Here is an 8099-nt window from a genome sequence, read left to right on the forward strand (position 1 = left end):
TGAAGTGGTTACAGTGTGACCTTGAATAATTTCTCTCCTTCCATTTTAACCACCTTTCTAGATTAATTGGAGAGACTTTATGCATCTTTAGGACAAATATATAAGAGATTCCACAGACATTCACCAGAAAAAAAATGTATTGTTATCCATGCAGAATGGATTAGTTGAAGAGTCCTGCCAAGTACTCTGCCTTCCTATATATTATTATGGGTTGATAACATTAAAACATAGCATATCTGATTCTGCAAATTACAGCCATCTGTGTACAGCATGTAATTTGTAATGCTGACATGCTCCTACCCAATGGATTTTTCAAGTTCTAAAACCAGAACAGGGTGTTAGTTGTTACTAAGAGCACATAGGGTTGTGGGATTAAGGTTGGTTGATGCAGAATAGCCCCATATAATAAAGCTGATTTCGTTCGGTTCTGCAAAATATAACATGATCAACGTGGCATTGGGAATATTTATGATGTCAATAGTACTTCAGAAACAAGTTTAAAGTTTCATGTAACACTGTGCCAAAACCTGCTTAATGATTTCCTCCTCATTTAAAGCATTTTCTGCCTTTCCAATTTATTTATTTATTTATTTATTTATTTATTTATTTATTTATTTATTTATTTATTTATTTATTTATTTATTTATTTATTTATTTATTTATTTATTTATTTATTTATTTATTTATTTATTTATTTATTTATTTATTTATTTATTTATTTATTTATTTATTTATTTATTTATTTATTTATTTATTTATTTAAAAAGAAACCCATTTACTAACAAACACACACACAAACATACCATGCATAAATTGAACATGCCCGGGGGAGGTGTTTCAGAGTTTTAAGGAGTTTACGGAAGGCAGGGAGAGTAGGGGCAGTTCTAATCTCCGGGGGGAGTTGGTTCCAGAGAGTCGGGGCCGCCACAGAGAAGGCTCTTCCCCTGGGGCCCGCCAATCGACATTGTTTAGTTGATGGGACCCGGAGAAGGCCCACTCTGTGGGACCTAACCGGTCGCTGGGATTTGTGCGGCAGAAGACGGTCTTTGTAGGATGCTTGAAAATTCATTTTGTATTTCTTAGGTAGCATTTTTGAATTTGTTGTACATGTGTTAGGAGAAATTCAGCTGATATGCTTTCTATTACAGGTAGTTTTTGACCATTGATCACAATTGGGCTCAGAATTTAGGTTGCTAAGTGAGAAATTTGTTAAGTCAGTTTTGCCCCGTTTTATGATTTTTCTTGCCATAGTTGTTAATTGAATCACTACAGTTGTTAAATCAGTAACATGGTTGTTAAGGAAATCTGGCTTCCGCATTGAATTTGCTTGTCAGAAGATTGTAAAAGGGGATCACGTGACCCCAGGACACTGCAATTGCTGTAAATGTGAGCTGTCGAGCATCCAAATGTAAATCATATGACCTGGGAATGCTGCAACCTGCATAGGGTGTGAAAAATACTGTATTTTTCGGAGTACAAGACAGACTTTAGTTTTGGGGGAGAAAAATAGGGGGGAGGAAATCTATCTACCAGGTATTTATCTGGCTAGCATCCTTAGTCTGGTCAGTTTCAGCACATTATTTCATTCATTCATTCATTCATTCATTCATTAGATTTGTATGCCGCCCCTCTCCGTAGACTCGGTTAGGGCTTGGGGGGGAAATTATTTGGAGGCAGTAGCAATGAAAAAAATCCTGCAAGCCGGGAAGATTGTTAGCATCTTGCTAGGGCTGGAGGAAAAAAGCTTCGGAAAAGCTACATTCGGAGTATAAGACTGTTGTGATTCAGCCTGAGGCTCCTCAGGGACCGGCTGGATCTCTGCCAGATCCATGCCCAGAGGAGGAGGACAGTGAACAGGAGGGGGAGGACCAGGCAGACGGGGGAGAGGAACGTCAGAAAGAGGAGGAGGGAGAGCAGCCTGAGACCCCCCCGGGGGGGGCTCTCCCCAGCTAGTAGCCCGGATTCATTGGATGAAGACGCACAGGCTATAATAGACATGAGGCAGCGACGAGCAGCTCAAAGACGGGGCCAATTAGAAAGGTATTTCCATCCCTAAATTGGCAACAGCTGGGTTTGGGTGTGGTTCTCCTCAGCAGGGTTGAAAAGGCAGGCCCGCCCTTACAGTCTTGTGGAGAGTTATCAACTGGGAGTCCTGTGACCTTGCTTCGATTCTTGGCGTCTCTGATCTTGGCTTGTGGCCTAGAAGTCTGGAAGACTTGGGGGAGGCGTGGGTTTTATTATCTCCAGCATTGTTTTCCAGCGTTGTTTTTGCTAGCAAGAATCCTGTTTTATTGCCTGGCCTTCGTGAAACCTCTGTGAAGCTTCATAGTGTTCCTGTCTGTAAGAACAGTTTTCGTTACCTGTGTTTGCTTTGAATTATATAAACTGCCTTTGCTTTTTACCAGTGTGTCTGGATACTCTTTTTGGTTGGTGTTGGCGTCTGGGGGGACCCAGACAGAACAAAGACGCACCCAAATTTTCAGCCTGTTTTAGGGGGGAAAGAGTGCGTCTTGTACTCCAAAAAATACGGTAGCCATAAGTCACTTTTTTCCATTGAAGAAGTGCCATTGAAACTTTGAATGGTCACTAAATGAACTGTTCTAAGTCAAGGACTACCTGTAGTCTTCTCTTCATTATTTGGAAACCTCCCTGATTACGCCTGCTTTCTCATTTCTGCTTAGGAAGGATTTTCCTTCTGTTGCAAATGAATGGAAGGGTAGGAAACCCGGAAGCCTAAAAACTGCCGGTAGAAATGATGGAACAATGAAAAATTGGACACTACCACCAATCCTGAATAGCAGTGACCATCTCATTATTAAATAAATGTAAGAACCTCATGCTTTGCCATTGAAATAACATTGATAAATATCCTCCCCCATCACCAACTTAAATGGGAAGTGGTAGGAAAAACTTTACTTGTTTGTTTATAAAATAAAATAAACAAATAAAATTATAGGCCACCCATCTTATCTCAAGGTAACCCCTGGGCCGCTTACAATCATAAATGCACATTTTTCCCAGTATGTAAAAATATACTGTTTTATATTTCTAATTCAGACAAGGTCAGCATTCAAGTAGGACTTTACCCTTCATCACTACTGGGCATCCGCTGTTTCTGATATCAACAAATACCAGCATGCTAATCAGTTGCAAAGTTTAGTACTACAGATCATGCACTTTAGCTGAGCATCTGTTGTACGCACATGAGGTCTAATTGACCTGTGAGTATCATGCCGAGCCCATGTGTCAGCCAAACACAGGCACACAGCTGAAGCATAAACAGCCTTCAGGTTGATCCTAGGCAGAGTAAGATATAATCAAAGCCTGCGGTGATATGGAGTAAAATGTTAAGTCTCCCTTTCTCAGAAGTTTGCATTCCTGTTGATTTGAAATCATACCAGTTGCTTGAAATCTTATCACCTAAAGAGGGAAATGGAACTTTATCAATGCAGCAGGGCTGTGGGTTTCTTTGTGTAGGGCCCCAAAATCCAGTAGCCAGGATCTTAAAATGCAAAGGATGGGGAGGGCACACACACACACAGAGAGAGAGAGAGAGAGAGTTCAGGATGAGTGGCTGATTCACTGCCACGCCAATTTCCTTTCATTTTTCTTTAACAGAGTAGGCCTTTAAAAGCTCCCCACCTTGGCTTGCTTTTTAAAGAGGTAAGCGCTTTCACCACCAGCCCTTAATGAATTTGTTTTGTCATCAATAAATCAGAATTAGTATGAGTCATTTCCCATTGCTTTCCCCTCCCCAATCTCTCTCAGGACTTTCCCTTACTCCCTCCAGTGCTGGAGGGACTGATGTATGGTTCTACTAAGTTGGCCAATAAACATACCGCTCTTAAGCAAGTGCTGCCCTTTATAAAGTTGCCAGCTGTAGGTTCTTTGCAGAGGGGTAGTGGATTATAGATGATCCTGGATGTGTTAAATGCCCTTGGTTGGCGGTATCCACCCTGGAAAATATTTACTCTCCTTGCAATTCTTTAAAAGCCTGCTACCATAGGAAGATAGTATTTTACCCTGGGGTGTGATACAAGAAAGCCTCGGTGCCCTTTGATTAAAAGTAACTTCAGTTGAACAGAATATGTTGATCCTTAGAAATTGGTTCATGACATTTTCTAGCCTCAGTGGAATGTGATCAATACAGTTATGTATTACCAGTTCTGCGGTTTTTTCACATTGGTGTCCACAGTACATTTTCTAAATGCCTAGGATGTCAAAGATACAGGGGCATCTGGGTGAGATTGTCGGGATTATCTGTAGGTGGAAATTACTGTCAAGATTGCTTTTACCTATAGACAGCAGGTACGATATATGGCAGGGTGTGACGTCGAGGCCCATGCTAGATCGCTTAGCGAATTAGATATGTCCCAGCACAGTTAAATTTAGCTTTTTTCCCCGCTGTGTAAGTGTTAAGAAATGCTTTTTACTGTGTGATTATTTGATTAGCAGATTTACTGTGAAGGTTCTTCAGTCAAATCTCTGAACTGAGTCAGCTTTCTGAATCAAATCGTTGAGCAGAATTGGAGGTGTTCCCATTGATTAGATGGGCTTTTGCTTTTTTATTTGCATGGGATTTAATTTTCCAAATCAGCGGTTAGAACTGGATCAGATCCTTTTTGCCCAAGGCTATCATTCTCCTCCTCTGGTTTTTCAGTCCCAACAGCAGGGCTAACCACTAGATAAAGAGTTCACATTTCTTAAGGAATTATGGGAATCCAGCATGGAACTGTCCATCGTCCATAAATCTAAGACAAGACAATTTGGGAGCATTAAATCAATGTTGTATTATGTCCCGCTAGCAATTTCGTTGGTGAAACTGAATACTGTCTCTGTTTATACCGTTCACAGAAATATGTCCAGGGTAAGAGATGACCTGCTGAAAAGGCATTCCATGGCTCACTTCCCTGGATCCTTGGCCTAGATAAAAGGAGGACTGGGATTATAAAGAGTACTTGCCCCTTTGAAGACTGCCCGGGGAAACGGAACCTTCAGGACTGACCTCCAGTATAGGAGAAATGGGGATGAAGATGTTGACTATCTTTCATACGATACAATACGATACGTTCTAGCTTTTGTACTAGGAATCCAGTCTCAGTCCACCAATTTGAAACTCATATTTCTGTGCAGTGGCTGACATGTCCACTTCTGTACATTCGGCTGCCAAAGCCAGAGGATTTTGTGAAAGCTGATGTCATCTTCTGCCCAGTGGACAGAATGGTAGTTGCGTTTGAGCAATAAAGTGTTCAATTTCTTTCCCTCTCTCTCCCTCCTGCCTCTCTCCCCTCCCACCCCTGTTATCCCATTGTTCCTTGGGTTATGTTGTTGTTATGGCAACAGCTAAGATAATAAACTTGTAATAAACTTGGCATCGGATTTATCACCTTGTTGGATTCGAACAACTGTAGGCTAAACAGCAAGATCTCGGCACCAGCCTGCACAAGAGCACTTCCACGGGTGGTAGGATTTGGGTGAAGGCAGCTACCCATGTAGCCGGCATGTGGTGCCTTAACTGTGCCCTCTTCCCATTAACATCGCTGATGTCCATCTGTGGGAGGTGTGATCATTTTTAGATTCTCTTTCTCTCCTCTCAGACGCACACCAGCACACTCTGTGTGTGTGGGAAGGGATATTCCTTTGGCTCTTGGCTTTAGATGTGGAAATAACGATGGTGCAATGTGCAGAGTATGCAGAACTCCGCCAAGCGAGCATTCATTCATATTGTCTTGCCTCAACCTCATCAAGCCCACCACAGGAAAAGAATACACTCTGGGCTGAATGGTTTGGGGGGCTGGCTAGTGAAACCCATTCTCTTGAATGAGGAGGATGGCTCTGAAGTGCTTATGTGACAGAATAACCCTTCAATCTACTGTAGGTGTGAAAACTCCTCTGCATTTTAAAATATGGTTGCTTAGTTCTCTATGAATTCTCTTGCATGGGCTCAAACCACTTGATCTTGAGTGGCATCCTGGGGAAATCCATGAAAAATCCACATTTGCATTATTTTTAAAGACTCTGGAGCATCTTTTCTAGGACTGGTCCGCCTTCCCACAGCAGCAGATGGTATTGCTGTTACTTTCATGAGTAATCCACTAATTGATACCTTTGCTGCATGCACCTGGCTATATACACTGCTCAAAAAAAAATAAAGGGAACACTTAAAACAACACAACATAACTCCAAGTAAATCAAACTTCTGTGAAATCAACTCCAAGTAAATCAAACTTCTGTCCACTTTGGAAGCAACACTGATTGATCAATTTCACCTGCTGTTGTGTACATTCAACTTTGTACAGAACAAAATATTCAATGAGAATGTTTCATTCATTCAGATCTAGGATGTGTTATTTGAGTGTTCCCTTTATTTTTTTTGAGCAGTATATATCCCACCAGGAAGTGTTTCACTTTAAAAAATAAAAAACCAGCAACAGGATCTTTGACTTTCTTGGATTCACTTGGATTCCTATTTTGACCACCATCACCAATAACAACAAAAGATTTCATGACAGGGTGCCTGAAATTATGCAGCCAGTTTCAGCCACAGTATATGGGACAGTGGTCTCTGCACATGAGGTCATATTTTCATGATTATGATTATTATTTTACTCCATGCATCGCAGAATAGGGCAGCAGCAAATTTACGCGGGTGTGGGAACCGATCAAATCCACAAAAAGATATTCTCCACCTGCTCTGACCCAACCATTTCAAACAGGAAGTCGGATTTTCATTTGCATCACAAACTAAATTAGCAAAGCAATTCAGTGTCTTTTAAAAGACTGTCTTTGCAGATGCTAAACCCTCATGGACCTTTTAAGATAAGGCACTTGTTTTTAATCTCTGGATCATATAATTAGTAAGAACTTTTTTATTGTCTTGCATGCTGCAATGGCTCCAAATTTTCCTGTCCTCCCCCCCAAATTTGTGAGACCAATTCTAAGCAAATTATGAAAACAGTAGACTCCTAGCCATATTCTAAGCTCCTGATTTCCTTGTGTTTGTTTTTTTCTTTTCATTTGGTTATGGTACAAACGTACAAGAATGGGGGGTTTCCATACCAATAGCATATTGAATGAATCTAGCTTTTTTGGGGGGGGGGTTGCAATTGGGTAACCTACAAAATTATATAGATAGTAAGGCCTGAAGTGATCTGTTCCCTTCCTATTTATTACTATCTCTATGCTGAAATGTGTATTGAAAATGAAACCTCTTGGCTGTATCTAGTAAAATCAAAGGATGTTTTCATTCAAAACATGTACAAGAAATACATTAGCCTGATTTCCAGTCAGTATGTATGTATACGGCAATTGAAACCCAAAGTTCTAAAGCAGGATGGCTATGTTTTACTTTAAAAGCTGCCAGTAATATAGTGGGAAGCAATTCATTAAAGAGACATAGTACCTAGGAGGTTAAAAGAAATTCATGGCCACCCCTAGTTGCAATTTCCATTGAGATATGACAGGGTTTGCCAAGAAACCATTCAGTTTGCAAATCTTAGAAAGCACCTTTTAGAGTTTCAGCTATAAATAAGGACACCTTAAGAAACATCTCAGTACCAAGAGATTTATTTCATACTAAAAATGCACATTATTTAAATTTGGCACATAATTTTCTGCAACCAAAACATTTATTTATTTAGGCAATACTTCTGTATCTTGGCATTAAGGGCTCAATCCTCTTTATAGTAGTTCGAACACCTTTCCCCAATTCATCCTGGCTAAATCACTACTAGCTAGCTTCCCTTCACTCACCCACTAAGGTCCATAAGTTGAGCAGGATCTCGTTCTTGGGCCACTCTGAGTTCCAAGTCAATACTCCAATTCTCTCTGATCTCCAAAACAGCAATTAAAAGTTTTCTGAAGAGAGACGTTACAAGGATCTTTAATCACAGTAGAGGTAAAGCATCCTTGTTGCTGTTGTTAGAGAGACACATAAAACGACTGGCTCAGTCAAGAAACCCTGAGAAATTGTCGTTCTAATCACTGTTACAAACAGAACTGGAGAAGGTCTCCCCTGAATTATCACTCTCCCCCCAGACTAAGTTAAAACTGTATTGGGCAGATCTTGAAAGCAGAGTGTGTAAGTGGAGGGAGGGAGG

The 8099-nt window shown here is 40.7% G+C and overlaps 1 protein-coding gene across 5 annotated transcripts in view; it reads left to right on the forward strand.

Moving 5' to 3' along the window:
• The window catches only part of HOXC4 (homeobox C4), a 118841-nt gene extending 113469 nt beyond the window's left edge, over window positions 1–5372 (forward strand). For 4 of the 5 annotated variants that reach the window (XR_011558124.1, XR_011558123.1, XR_011558125.1 and 1 more), the window contains 2 exons: window positions 2682–2825; window positions 4855–5372. The gene's annotated coding sequence lies outside the window, so the exon portion shown is untranslated. The remainder of the gene's footprint in view (window positions 1–2681; window positions 2826–4854) is intronic. The other variant, XR_011558121.1, reaches the window with a different exon arrangement.
• Window positions 5373–8099: the final 2727 nt, after the last annotated feature.

This window comes from Erythrolamprus reginae, chromosome 2 (assembly GCF_031021105.1).
Source record: "Erythrolamprus reginae isolate rEryReg1 chromosome 2, rEryReg1.hap1, whole genome shotgun sequence".
NCBI classification, from domain to species: Eukaryota; Metazoa; Chordata; class Lepidosauria; order Squamata; family Dipsadidae; genus Erythrolamprus; species Erythrolamprus reginae.